The following is a 15,844-nucleotide window of genomic DNA, read 5'->3' as shown; positions in this document are numbered from 1 at the left end:
GCGACAAGTGTTGCTGAAACGTCGCTGTGGCATCGTCATCAGCACACACAAACGCACACCCACAAAGACATATCCCACACATATACAGCAATTGTACGTAAATTGCGTTGAGGGGGCTAGTGGGTGTGGATGTGGATGGGGATGTGGATGTGGCAGGGGCAGATAAGAGGAAAGGTTTCATTCATTCACTCAAGCAAGAAAAACCGCACTTCACATGAAAGAAGGGAAGCAGTAGACGCCGCCGTCTTGAGGATGGTACAGTGGCAGCGTTAAGTATACGCCATGTTATACATTCGCTCCGTCACCAAATTAGGCAGTAATCAAAATACGCACACACACACGACCAAACTACACATCCCTCTTTTGTGGGTGGCACAACCTACTTTTCACTTTTCAGGGGAAAATTTGAAAAACAGTTTTGCGCCAGTGGCCGGAGTGTCTGTCGTTTTTTGTGTCCCTCGGGTACAGTAAAGCCCACTAACCTGTTGACCTTAATATTTTCTAATCTGGCTGCCACACATACATGTACATACGATGGGAGACGCATCGCCCCTTTGGTTTCTCTGGACTGTAATTTTAGATAAGCTGCAAAACGAAGCAAAGGGAATGGAATGGAAACCTTTCATGCCCATTGCCTGCCTGCTTGCTTGCCAGCTTGCTGAGTGCTTTCCCTTTTGAATCCATTGCCCATCCCCGATTCCCCATTCCCCATCCGCCAGTGGACGGACACTTGTCCGCTGCTGTGTGGCAAGCCAGTGTTAAATATTTAGTATATCCCACGCCATCCCGTCAACCATTCCGTTGCGTTCCGTTCCGTTACGTTCCGTTGCGTTGCGTTAATTAACAACATGGCAACTTCGTTTCTGACAATTAAAACAATTTAATTATTTGTGCGTGCATAATTGAAATTGCATTGCATCGCGGAGCGTGGGGATGCGGGAGGCGGGAGCCGGGAGGCATGAGGCAGGGGCCGAAAGCCGCCGCAAAACACTTGAAAATCAATCGATAAAGCGGCCAACGCCCAACACAAAAAAAAAAAGTCGAAAAAAAACAGCAACTGCAACAGCAGATGCAGCGGCAATTTGTTGAGAGTTCTATATACAATAAATAAATTGGAGCAGGCGTAAATACAAAATGCACAGCATATACGTATACGTTGCACACGCATACACTCTCACGACAGAGGTGGCAATGCAAAGTGTATGCAACATCCAGTGTGCCAGTGTGCGTGTGCCTGTGCGTGCGTGTGTGTTTGTGTGTGCAACAATAAATAAAATGCATTGCAGAAGAAGATGAAGCAACAAAAACACCAGAAGGAGCTAAAAGAGAGGCGACACAGAGCACAGAAGTGATGTTTGCAGTGGCGCCCCACAGCACACAGGGCCGGATCGAGCAAATACATATACAAACGCATACATATGTATGTATATGATATATCCATGGATGTGCAAATGTGTGCGTATGACCAAAGAATGCAGTAAGAGGTCAGACAGAGGCTTTAAGTGCCATAACAAATGGGTTAAGTAAGACTGAATGAAGGGAGACCTAGGGGGGGGGTCGGGCAGAAATTTGCTTCTGATATGCATAACATAGATAAATGACATATCACAAGAATTGAGGCAGAAATATGCACGAGACCGAGTAAGAGAACGAGCACGCATGCAGCAGCATTACGAGTAGAAAGTAATAGATTGAGAATACTGCTCCATCATACGCAGGCCAAGTATTTGATGGCATTCACATTTACATGCCACCTATTAAGAGTCCAGCACACAATGCAAATGTTTGACCAATTATTGTGCATCTAGGTTACCGAATGGAAGTACCCAAGACTCCTACAATGGGAGCTCTTTCAAGCTCACCTACTCTTGGATACGATTTTATCCAGATCCCTTTGCGATACGAGATTTGAGCTGTAGACGACAGTTTAGTTTAGTTAAAATATGGATAAAGTATTTATAAACAAGCCCTTATCTCAAAAAAGTTGAAACCCAATCGGATAATATAAAGATATGATCACATAAAGATGTACGTCTGTCGCAAAAAAATGAATTCTCCTAACAGAAACTCCTTGAAATCCATCAGACCTGGCAAAACTTGAAAAAAAAAACTTTGAAGAGATGTGGAGGGGACTTTATCATCAATATAAATATAATGCGTTTTAAAGGCTTCCAAGTGTGACCCACTTTCGTGCCCCATCTGCTGTGGTCCATCCCTGGTTTGCTACGTAAATGAATAAATTTTTGCAATTTTTTATTACTTTTTCGTTTACGATTTCTGTTATTTTTGTTATTTTTTTTTTGTTATTGCTGCCTCTGTTGCATATGAGTAATGCACCATGACAGGAGGAGAGCGCGAGGAAAGGTGCGGCTCACAATGGGCCACACGACGTATACGCAATACAGAAATATACACACACACACAGAGAGAGAGAGAGAGAGAGAAGGATGAGGAACAGCGGCAGACAGACGTAGGGCGGAGACTGGACAGGGTCCTGTATGTATCCGTATCTGTCTGTGCAGAAAGCGGATTCCGTGTGCACAGTGCGAATGCAAATGGAAGCAGGCAGGCGTCGAAAACATAAAAACAGGAGAGGCTCAGGAATGGGAATGGAAATGGGAATGGGAATGGAAATGGGAATGGGAACGGGAATGACCCACAATGAAAATGGACGGGCAGCCGCCTGCACATGGAATGCACATGCCTATAAATATAGCACACACACTCTCAGCGAGAGAGAGAGAGAGAAAGAGAGATGCAAGCACGGGCCTACTATATGCAACTGTCGGCGTGTACATAGGTGTACCATATACCAGTGTATCTGCATATAGAGTATGGGGGAGTATCGTAGTAAAACGCCTTGGCAGGTGCCTGCCATAGCCATAGCCGTGGGGACGCGCGTGGCAGACTCCAATATTACGGAGAGTACTCGTACTTAACAAATTTTTCAGCTGAAAGCTGCGCTTTGAACAATCAAGCGGCAGGACAATGAACGAGCACACACACACACACACTAGCGAAGGGAAGAGATGGAAACTGGGAAATGGGGAAATGGGAACTGAATAAAAGCTGGATGTATGTGTAGGAAGATCAAAAGCAAATTGAAGCAAAACAGCAAATGCAACAAACGGAGTAAAATGAAACCAAAAACAGAGAGCCAGAAAACCAGAAAAGCATTTCCGTTGCATATTTCGGACGTGCGTACGTTCATACGTATTCATACGTGCATATGTGCGTATGGGTGTGTGGCAATGTGTGTGGCAGGGTCCAGAGTTAATCGGTTGCAGGCTCTTCCGTATTCAGGTCATCATTATTGATTCGCCGATGTGTTGCCGCTTGTGCGTATAGAGACATGAATTTTGCGTACGCACTCGGCAAACACGCACACATGGTCATGCACATGCAAATACACATTTTGGCCATTATGTAGTTACACGCACACGCACACGGACACACACATACACGCATTGCGAAATTGCCACATGCTCTCTCTCACACTCACTCTCTTGTTATATATTTTGAGGCCTACTGCAGCCGGGCGCTATTAACTGTGGCCAAAACAGCCGCTGGAAAAGGGGTTGAGCGAGGGTCTGTACAGGGGCTGGGAAGCGCCCTAATCAGGCAGGCATTATGTAAAGTCAGTCAGCCAGCAGGCCACTGGGCAATGCGGCAGCCATGCAACCCAATTTAAAGCGCTCTATAACAGCTGCATGGCTGAGAAATCGGAGAGCCGAAAGAGATATGGAGTTTCTCTAGATTTTCGTAGATAATTCCGAGGCATGTCATTGGAAATTGTACAGATTTCCCTTTTTTTATAAGGGAAATCTATTAGCCCCCAGAAATGGAGCTGGAGCTCACAAGGCGGTGGTGGTACGACCCTTCTCCAGATAAATCCAATGAAATCCCAATCTCTTGTCGGAATTCCATTATTATTACGTTTCAATATGCGGTTGAAGAAGCTGTGCTGCTGGAGCCTCAGTGATCCTAAGCGACAGCTACAATTACAATTTAAATTGTTGTTCATAAATTTTCAGCTGAGGGTACAATCTGCCTTTGGCCCTCTCTCTCTGTATGTATGTCTGTCTGTCCCACTAACGAGTCGCAATCCACGGTGGCGGGGGGGAAGGAGGCTCTGACAGCGGCTGTAATTTCAAAAATTAAAACGATATCCATTCTGGCTCAGCAATTTTCACTGTCGCCATCGTCAGACGCATTTCAACACCGAGTACCAAGCACCGAGCACCACGAATCCGCAGTGCGTTTGGCAATTTGCTGACTGCCATCAAATCCGAGTCAAGGATGATGTTGCCTAGGCCAGCACAAACTCGTTTAGTTTTCATTTTTCACCCACAGAGTGGTGGGGGGGGCAAAGAGAAAATATGAAGAAAAAATTGCGTTTGCCTGGCAATTTCTGCCATTTTCACAGCTGCCGTGGCATAACCTTCCCCATAACCTCATTCAATTTCTTTTACATTTATTAGAATTTGCGAGCAGTCTCCTCTGCCATTCTCCCTCCTCACTCAAAAATCGCTGGCAGGCCCTATATGTAAACAGCATCATCGGCATACTCCTCCTTGGCATCCTCATCCTCGTCTTCGTTCTGGCTGTCTGGTCCTGTCTGCACGTCCAGGCCGAGGCGAGGAGTTGTCTCCGGCCGGAGCAAACGTCTTGTGTTTAGGTGTCGTAAAAATGCCTTTTGCCAACAAGTCGTTGGCGACAACGACGCACAAAATGCCAGGGCCACAGTGGCTGAAACAGCCGTAAAAGCGGGTCACAATTTCAGGTATATAACAGACGAAACAAGGGAATAATATAGTAAATAAATAATAAGGGATCCACTATATTGATCCTTAGCCCCAAGTTCAAGCGATCGAGGGGTTAGATCATTAAAATTATGAAGTTTATTGCTACTACTTTTTCAACTGTTTTTGCATATAACATACCTAGCACCTTCCCTTCCCTGCCTTCCCTATACGAGTATCATATGGTCAAGTGTGAAATATGAACATCCAATGCCAATGGGCTCTCTCTATTCTCGCACATTGAACACATTAGCTGTTGAGCGAACATATCAATTACTGTACTGTACACGTATAAATTATAGCTATTAATAAACGGAAATTATAACAAACAATGCCACAAATAAACTGAGTAAATCATTATACATACGTACATGGGTAGCTCATATCTATAGATTATTGCAAAGAGTGTTCCTCCTCTACTCCATGGAATGCCACTTTTTCCCCTCTCTGGCCCACTGTGCTACTTGGCTTGCACCTTTGGCATCTTGTTGTTTATTCTTTACCCTCTGTCTCTTGTGGAATTATTTTGTACACACTTTTCGTGTTTCCTCCGTGTTTTTATAACGCTTATTTGCGTGCCGCTGCTGTTGCTTCTCCTGCGGGTCCTGGCTGGTGCTGCTGTTGTGGGTACTTGATGATGATGTTGTTGCTGCTGTTGCAAGCCAAGCGTGGGGGTCAGGCAGGCTGGCAGGAGTATTTCGTTACCTTACCCTGATTAGAGGCGCTGTTGATAAGCCGTCTTTCATTTTGCTGGCTTGTCTTTGTTCTGCATTAGGCGGTGATTATCTCATCCTCTCACTACACCGTAAGAGCAGCCACTATCAAAATGCAGATGTTTTGAATGGTACGAACCAGTATACACATTGGTGTAGTCCCCAGCCAAAAGCCATATCCAGCCCAAAGGCGCTGCCAGAGAGACAACAGCTGGAGCACGGGATCCTGTCATCTGCAGTCAGTTGCTTTGTTAGAACTGGAAACCAATGTGGGGCATTGTGTAGACGCAGGACTCACAACGGGCTGGAACAATTGTGCGGCTGCAGCGGCGCTCGCATCAACATGCACTTGAAATGGGAGTCAAGAGCAGCATTCGCATCCCCGCTCAAAGTATGCAACGGTTTCGGAATCATTTCCACTTCACTCCAAAACTTCAATTCGGCATTGTTTGCCTCGGTTTGTAGTTCTTTCCTCCAAAAAGTAAGCAAAACAGGATAGGATTTTCCGTTCTTGCTTTGTTTGTCGATGAAATTGCTCGAATGCGTATTGATTCGGGGTGGTGGCAGGTGGAACGAAATGTCAATACGAGTCCATCCTTAACTCAGTTTTTGGGTAAGCGAAACAAATATCAATGCTATAATCAATATTCCAAGTGTTGACTGACCCATGGAAAGGAGTTCAATTCAATAAGATTACTCGTATGAATGCAATAATTTGTCCCGTCAGCACGGGGACTGCATTGGCTCAATGAAAATGGCGTAAAAACTGAAATTCCATATGAATCTCGAGATGAGCCAGAGCCTGAGCCTTTGCTTGCTGGGGGTGATGGCTCCTTGAAATTCCATAGAGTAGAAATCAAATATGCGCCCACAAGTAAAATAAGCAGAAGACAAAACTGCAGACAATCCACGTACCAGCCACGAAAAGCGGAAAAAGCTAAAAGGAAATCGCGACCAGCGCACACAGGCAGCATAGGAATGAAGGCACCGCAGGACACACAAGCCCAGGAGAATGGAGAATGGTGAATGGAGAATACGCTTCAAGTTATTTTTCCCATGAAATCTCTAAGGAACTTCAGTGTGCCAGGAACTATGTACGTGGGAGTGGGATGGCATGAAGGCGGAGACAGAGACAGAGACCTAGACCACGTTCGTCTCATCTCCTGGTGGATGTTGGATGTTGGATGGCTGCTCAAGTAGCTTCAAGTTAGGAATTCATTGTTAGTTATGCGATTTCAGTGCTTGTTTTCTTTGCGAATTTCCTGCGACGTCGCAGGACTGCGACACCGAGGCGAACTAAACGTCTTTCATTGGATTTTGGCATGCCAGGCATCACGGATGGGATAGAATGGAATGGAATCACGACGTCAGGACATCGGGACATGGGTTGGCCACCTCCGTCTCCCACTCTGCCTGCCATTGCACGGCATCTAGACAAAGTCAAAGTGTTCGACATTATTTGAAATTCATGAATGGCATCCTATCCTTCGGATGCCGCACAGTTCTCCGTCTGTTCAGAGTCCTTCGACGAGTGCGAGACGTGCTTCCCGGGACCTGTTCTTTGTTCTTTGTGCGTGTGTGTGTGTGTTTTGTCTGACAAATACGAGTAAATTCAAGCAACGGCAGCTGATAATGGCTTATTACCAGGACGAAAGCAGCGCCACCACCTACCACCTACCTCCTTCCTCCTCCTCCAATCCTTGACAGTGGCGCAGTGCGTTCTTGATTGTAATTGAACACGCACGCTAATTAAGACGCCGATAGTTTTAGTTTTTGTTACACATTGGATTTGTGTCTTCAGCTTTGCGTTCTTTCGCTTTGTCATTGGCATTCCTCTGCTTTCCTTTGCTTTCCATTAAAATCCCCTCCGTTTTGTGTATCTGAATGTAATGCCAATTATTCCGCCAATTAACTGCTCAAGTTTATGCTAATTATGTGCCGCAAGTCAAGCGAGACATTTTATTGCCACGAATCTAATTGGGAGGTCGTTCGAATCTTTCTCAAAAGGATAAATATAACGCATACGCCTAGTGCACCCCAGAAAATAGCATTTTAATGGAAATTGTAGCCGCAGAGAGACAGATTGATAGAGATTATGTTGGGTTAGGTCAGGTTAAGGCAGTCCCTTAAGCTCACTTGGTCCTTTTAGAGGCCCATTTTGCAAAGAAGATTTAGTCCATTTTCATACCATTCGTTAATATTCTGCATACATATAAGACTGCAAAAACTATTCTAAATAGAACTGGAAAGCGTCACTAGTCATGACATATTTTTATCCCAAAACTCATCGTTGCAATTGAGCAACTAGAACGCTACTTTAGCCGTACAGTGCCGCACAATAAATTAGAGCCCGAATCAATTCGGTGGAACTCGGTATTCGCTTCGTTCGGTCAGTTAGAATCAGCGTCTCAGCTTATTCATTACATCGGACGGACTAAACGAAGCAGGTATTATCATTTTTATTGTGTCAGTTCCGAACATTTCGGTTTTTTCTTCTCGCTCACTCTCTAATTGATTTTCTGGTAGACAAATGACCAAGTAATAATGACCAATCATTTGCTGGTCTTTCGCCTTGCCCTGTGCAAGAACATTTATTTGTGTGAACTTTACATTACATTCGGGCTTTACATTAAACAAAAATAATTTCAAAAATAATATAGCAAGCGAATGTTTTGGGCCACATGTTTCAGTAAAAAAAAAACCGAATGTGCGTGTACCCCGTATTATGATTTGAGTAATTTCAGAGTAACTTTCTGATGTTAATCCGCAGTGCTCGCAGTTGGTTTTTAGTGATTCGGGGTGATCGAAAGCATGAAAGTCTCATGAGTATAGCTGTGATTTCTTTAATACTGTGGCAGGGCTCTACAATGAAAATCAATTTATTTTTTTTTTTCGTTTTTTTCCTTTCATTAATCTAATACTATTTGGATTAACATATAGCATGTAGCATCATATAGCTTTCCTGCCTTCAATTCCGTATTTATGTATGCATGTTCAAATGCACTTTACTGTCGAGATATCCTCATCATCTGAAAGCAAGGGGACAAATAATATAGTTCGTTGGGGTTTTCATCATCATTAGTTAAATGGTCCAACAGAATGCCGTGCACATGCCCCAACCTGAACAAATGCATCCACTATTTCATCACAATGATTCTCACTTCACTTCACTTCACTTCCCTTCTTCTCTTTCCTTTTTACCCCTTTCTCTATCTCTACCTCCCTTTCTCTCTCTGCCACCCTATCTTTCTCTTTCTGTGTTCCTCTTTCCCTTGCTCTGACTGTGTTGTGCAATGCTTCTTCATTCCTGGCCTTCGCACGTCACTCAGCATCAAGCGGAAACAGTTAGCAACCATCATGGCTACCTCGCCAGCGCCTCTCTCTTACTTCCGCTCTCTCTCTCTCTCCCTGTTTCCCTACAATATATGTATATGTGTATATGTGTGTGTGTATGGGTGCTCTTCTTCTTCTTCTTTAAATGTGTGTGTAATTACTGTAGCTGCAACATCATCCTCATCGCCCGTCAACATCAGCTCCAGCATCGTGTTTGTGTCGAGACGACGACGCCGCCAACTTGTTTGCATACAAATTAAACTCGTCATTTATGTTAGCCCTCTCTCTCTCTCTCTCTCTCTCTCTCTCTCCCTCTGTTTCTCTTTCTCTCTCCCTCCACTTGGCTCTCCTACTCTTGCCCTCGCTCCCTTCGTATCTCCGTCCCTTTCGTTGCGCCCACTCAATAGCGCGCTCCGTTGCCCACTGTAGATTAATTTATCATCTCGCTTTACAAGCATTCTATGAGTTTAATGAACTTTTAACAAGCCAGCAACCATCCACGCCCCACACGCAACCCGCTGCCACACCCACCTTGCTCGCCCCTGCGTAGTGCTAGTTTTTTTTTCCTGCATATCCAATTAGTTTTGAAATTTTTTCTCAGCTTTTATTAGCGCAATGCAAATATTTGTATGCTATTCAACCATATGGAAAATGAAACATGATATTGGGACACAGAGGGACCCAACTATTAAGGCGTGGACCATCTGAATTTTGCAGAAAAATAAGTTCCAACAGCAAAGAGCAATAGATTGATCAATTCTATGGAATCGTCATCGGATCTTTATCGTACAATTTACAAAGTTTTTCTTAGAAAAGCAGAAGTGAAAAACAAAGTATTGCTCTTCTTATTTCTCGTAGCATCCTCTAGACTTTAATCGTATGCCAATTTCCATCGAACGAATAATTTTTTAGTTATTTTATTCCATTGCCGAAGTGAGCAAAGTATTTTGGGAGATCTCCCAGGCTCAAAGCCGATGTAGGTTAGGCTTATTAAACTTTCAAAACATAATTAAAGTTTTAGCCAGGGCAAGAGTCCCTGGGGCGATGCCACCGGCACGAGCACGGGTACGGGCACGGGAACGGGCACGGGCACGGGTAGCGCTTCCCGTCTAAAGGTTGACTAATGCGCACAGCTTTCACGCGCCGGAGAGGTAATTAAAATGCTAATAAACACTCGTTAACTACATAATAACCTCCGCACGATGGAAGGCCCGACTAATGCTACTTATCTGCAAATTTACACCCGTCCCTTCCCTCCCTTCTCGCCTGTACCCTTCTCGAGCCTCGCACACAACACGCTACGTGTAGCGGTAGCAGTGTCGAAATTTTGCTCAATTTATGTCTCAAATATTCGCACACGCACACGCACTCACAGACACACCCACTCACAGATACACACACTCCCAGATATGCCGCACACACAAATGAGAGTTGGTCGGAGATTCTGCACTAGCTCTCGTATTAGTGGCAGGGCCCTTGGCAATGCTTATTATGCGCCCAACGTTGCCTCTGAAATATGAATACAAGTGAGATTTAAATAAATTAACCAACGCACATGCAGGGGGAATGGGGTGGAATGGAGGCGAGACGCCTCTGCTAGGTGAAACCTTTCGTGCACAAATTGGAGTAGTAGTTCTAATAACCCGCCTCGTTACGTTGAAGGTGGATTCGCATTGCACATTTACACACCAAGAGCTCCAGGCGCCAAGGACCCGTTGCTGCATCCAGCATCTCAGGTAAGGGCTCCGATGTGTAATTATAATTTAGATTATGACCTGCCACAAAATAATAGTCAATAGTCATAGTTATTAAAGCAGTTGAAATTGAACACTGTTTTTCACTGTTTCGGATATGCGAAAACGCCTTCTAGAGCCTATATTCAATAGCAACAAAAGGATCAAAATGTACCCCAACTGGTGACTCAGTTTGTTGTCGGCGTCGTTGTCCTCCAGTTCCTCGTCGCAGCTTAGCCCATAGATTTCCGGATCAACGCACAGAAATGTTCGTTGCGTAGTTCCGAAGGCTTCTAGTGGCTTTGCCATCATATTTCTTTTCGGAGATCACTTAGTAAGTCGTTGAACAATTTCCACATTTTGACGGCCTTCCCCTTTTTCCTTTGCTGATCTTTGCATTGACCTGCCTTATGCTGTTCACCTTTTTAGCTTATAATTGTTGATAAAACGTATAATTTTTTGTTTGAAATTTAAAATAAACACAAGCATCAATCGTTTTGATACCCTTTTTCATGGCAGTGAAATTCTTGGTCATCGCTGCCTAGGAGTTAAGGATCATGGTGCTTACTACCTTTGGTCGCCTTGCCCGAGTTTCAGGTGTGGGAGGAACAGTACGAGGGGAGGCAGCAGTACGTTTCCCATTACGTTTGCAACATGGCTCCCTCCCTCGTGACTCATAGCTTTTCCTCCTGTTTTTTCCATCAACTGACCCTTCAATCTGTCCATCCCAGCCCATTCCTCTGGCCATAGTTATATCTGGCAATAGGTTAATCACTCAACCGACTTGAATTTTGTTTCATTTTGCTGAAATTATGTACGGACTCGTGCCTCCCAGATTTCGCTGACCTGCGCAACACCCTATAACCGCATAACCCATTGAGTTGGCCAAAACACTTGAGAGGAGAGTGGCAGCCGTAGCCCAAACACAACACAAATTTTAATTAAAAATGTTTCGAGTGTTTTTTGTGATTATGCGCCCTGGAAGCAGGCAGCGGTGTTATTTTACGTGTTAAGCCCATGTCCTCGAATTACCAGCCCAGCCACTTGGGTGTTGTGGCTACCGCTCCTACTGCTGGAGGGGCTCGGGGATCTCTAAAACGTCAAATTGTTTTGGCCTTGGCCCAAGTCGCAGGACCGGTAGGCGGCACATTATAAATTATGACATAGAGTCTAATAAACTGGGAGCCCGGCCAGGCAACAAATTTCGAGATTAAAGTTCTGCCTGCCCCAAAGTGTCAAGTATTGAATGTATGTGTGTGTGTGTGTGTGAGTGGTGTGGCCCCGAAAGGTATCCCTCCAGTCGAAAGGAAGCGAGATGTATTTATTATTCAAGCCTATTGTCGGGCATTAAAAATGTAGCAAGCAAAATACGTATACGTATAGGCCACCAAAGACAGGGAGCTGCAAGCAAAGTTTCAGCTTTGCCCTAGCTGATGCTACTGCCACTAGTTCTACGAGTTTATGCTGCGATGCTGTGAAAAATGGGCAAGAAAATGCGGCCGGTTAGGAAATTTGCATAAAACAAGTAGGGGAAAGAGGAGAGTGAGAGTTTGGCCCATAAACAGGGTCGAAACAAGGACGAGGAGGCCAACAGTCGATGCCAACAGGTTAACTTCCCTACCTCCCTGCCGGCAGGCCACCGTCATGTGTAGCCATTATGACTTACAACAAAGCCCAGGTCGCCGGCAAAACAGAGAAACGAATTTACATAAATAAGAAAAAACATATTTAACCTCCGCTCCCTGTTCCGGGGTCACAGTTCATGCCCAGGCCAAGTCAGGACTCGAGCTTTTACCTCACCCGATACTTTGCTGCGTTCTCGTCTTCTCCATTCTCCTGGTTTTATTTTCCTCTTTTTCTGTCTTAGTGCCGCGCATAATTTAGGGGAACGCATTAAGGGAACCTTGGGATCTGCCTTTGCCTTCACTTCACAGGGTGCCCTGCTGCCTGCTGCCTGCTGCCTGCTGTGTGCCGTATCCTCCTTCTTGTAGAACAGAGAGGAGAGGAGTCACAAGGCTGTGTCTGGGCCGGATTTAGCTTTTTGCTAGATTTGCCCTGTGTTCTGACGCTTGCCAAAGTATGCATGCGAAAATTGTTTGTGAAAATGCGGCGGAAAATATTTGGAAATGAATGCAAAGCGGCAAGTAAGCGACAGGACAGCGACAGGACCAGGATGTGCCAGAAAATGGTGCAAAACACACCGAAATCCGGGAAGAAATTCCTGGCCCTAAGAAAGTGCTATGACACTCACTTCAGTGGATTAAGGCGAAAGGGAATTGAAAAACGAATAGGGTATAATTTCGTAAAACAACTCTATGGAGACGATACATTTTTACTGATGGTTTGGTATATTTATCAATTTATAATCAATCAACGTCATTCGCATACGGATGTGCCGGAAGGGAAATCAGAGCCATCTAAGAAGATACAAGCAGTGCAAGATAAGAGGTTGTAACTATTTTTGAAATAAATGTCATACCTGCATCTGGCAATTTCAGCTTGAGAACATCTCGGAAAATCAGACTTTATTCAAAATGACACCAATAAAGCTCTACTGCGACAGGGGAATCCACAGTTTAAAGCTTTTAATAGACCAGATCACTATCAACGGCGTCTTGGGACAACATCTAATAGTACAACGACTTCAGCGACTCTGGCATACCAATCAATATGCCCCGCAGACCGCAGTGCATCGTGTCGTGCCACAAGTTTCACGTCTCCGGGCGGCGTTCAAATAACAAGCCAAACCCGGCGATAATGTTGCTGCGGTGCGCAAAACAGCGACAACAGCAGCAAGAATACGGCGGCAACAGCAGGACGGCAACGGCAACGGCAACGGTAGAAACCGCAACGGCAGCAGGAACAGACAGATGCGTCGCCAAACTCAGGATGGGGACTGGAGAACTGGAGGACTGAGGAAGCAATAATTTAATTCTGCATTGCAAATGCAAACAAATTTCGCCAAGCCGCAGATGCAAAAAAAGAGAGGACGAAGAGCGAAAACTTAACCGCAGAGCGCGACAAAAACGCCAAGGAGGAGCGGAGCACGGAATGGAATGGAACGGAGACCCGGATAGCGCGACAAGGAGCTGCGGAAGAAGCAGAAGTGAGTGAGTGTTTATTTTATAGCCTGAAATGGAGTTCTGCCGGATACCCAATCCCACGTAACCGGCAAACGGTTTGGCCCCCGTCCGCACTTTGCGACTCTCCCTCTCCGGCTCTGTTGTTATTGGAGAATTATTACGCGATGTCGGGGAGGGGAGGGGCGGGCAGGGGCGCGGCGCGGCTGCGGCCACTGGTAACAGAAGTTGCCAATGTTGGCGACTAATAGCAGTGAGTCCGGGGAGAGCCCGGGAGAGAATATCCTTTTGCCAAGCGCGTTGTTTTCGTTTCCTGCTCACTTTTTCCTTTCCTCGATTTATACATTTGCGCATAAAAAGCAAGTGTAAAAGTTTTGCATATTCATGGCGCTTTAAATGTCGTCGCCAACCACGGCCACGGCGACGTCTGAAGTGCAGCAGCAGCAGCAGCCACAAAGGCAAAAAGCAATGCTCCAGCAGAGCAGACCAACAACAAAATAGACTGAAAGTTGGGTCAGATACCCTGCAATCCTGGCACAAGGACATCTGTGTATAGTAACATATGCACGTGCGTATGCGCAATATGATGAAACAGGAGTAGACACGGATTCTGGTCAATTTTGGTATGGTTTAAATATATATGCACTTTCATAATGAATGGTAAAAGGTTATATTCGATTATACTTCCAAAGTCGAATAAATTATTGCCAAATGGTTTAAACCTGGGTTGATTCAAGTCCAGTATTAGGCCTGTAATAATCGATAAAGTTATAATAATTAAAGATTCCATCTAGTTCTTGGAAGTTAGACGTTTAATCCGGTTTCTTAGGCAGATACAAATTCCGCAACCTCGAGCACATTCCCAATGTATATCATGACATTTTGTCTAGGGTATAAAGCAGTTTTGACTTCATCCATGTCCTCCAGATTGTCTTCAACTTTTTATGCTGTTGCATGCCGCAGTGTCAGTCCAAAGGACAGACGCAGGGGCAAAGGAAAACGCGCAAGGGACAGAGGGAGAGACAGGGAGGGAGTGAGCTTCAACAAAAAAGTAATAACATCAACCATAAAAGTAGCTACATCATCAGTTGGCAGATGCAAGCAAAGCCGAAAGGACAGTTGGACAGACAGACAGGCAAACAGAGTGACAGATGGACAGACAGACAGACAGACAGACAGATATATAGACAACCGACTGCCGCAGACATATTGTGTCTGGGAAAACTTTGTTGGCAACAAAAAGCAACACCAACAAGAAGGGGAAAAGTGTCTCGGCTCTCGGTCCTCGCCTCTGCTTCTACTTCTGCCTTTCCGATGCGTGATAAAAACCGCGCGATGAAGCGCATGTGAAAACAATGAGATTATTGCCTGAATTTATGTGAGCTCTATGAACTGTAGCGCCCATCACCACCCAACACCCTCCAACATGGCAGCCCCCGCCACCCTGGCACCCAGACACCCTGGCGATATCTCCCTCTCCTCTCGAAAACAATCTTTCTCTTGTAATTGTCGACATGTCAGCACATTAAACGGCCATAAAACGGCAAGCGAAACGGGAATCGGGCAAATCAAAGGCAACTTGTTCGCATCAGAGGCGAACTTTTCTAATTTATAGCCATTTCCGAGTTCCCGAGGATGCAACAGTTAAGCGCCACTGGCCTCTGGACCTCTACCCTGGCCACATTTACATGGGCCATTGCCATTCCACTCTCACCTGAGAATGGCCCCCTTGTCCGCTGCTACGCTGGTACGCTCGTCCGCTGGTCTGGTCTCCGGTATGCTGGGGTCGGGTAGGGTCGGGTCGGGTCTGGTTGCGTGGTTCTCCAATTTATCATGACACTAATGAGCATGAAATAGGACAAGGTTTATTAAATTTCCCTTTTAAAATGTGCACACGCCCGGCTATCTTGTGAGGATGGGGCCATGGGTCGAAATGCGAAATAGAGCTGTGTAGAAGTCAGAAATGAACCAGTTCTTTTAGGAAAGAGATCGGAAAAATACAAATTGTGCAGCGCGGAGCAAAAGTGTTTGGAGTCACAAATTCAAAAATATCTATGAAGACATCCAAAAACGTTATATATATTATATATACCCGTATATAGTAAGGTAAGGGCGAACTTAGTGATCGCTGCTCGACTCGAGTCTGCTTGGACTTGGACTACTCTACTACTAAAACTCAAAAA

The sequence above is a fragment of the Drosophila miranda genome, chromosome XR (genome assembly GCF_003369915.1).
Source record: "Drosophila miranda strain MSH22 chromosome XR, D.miranda_PacBio2.1, whole genome shotgun sequence".
NCBI lineage: Eukaryota > Metazoa > Arthropoda > Insecta > Diptera > Drosophilidae > Drosophila > Drosophila miranda.
This window is presented reverse-complemented; position numbering follows the sequence as displayed.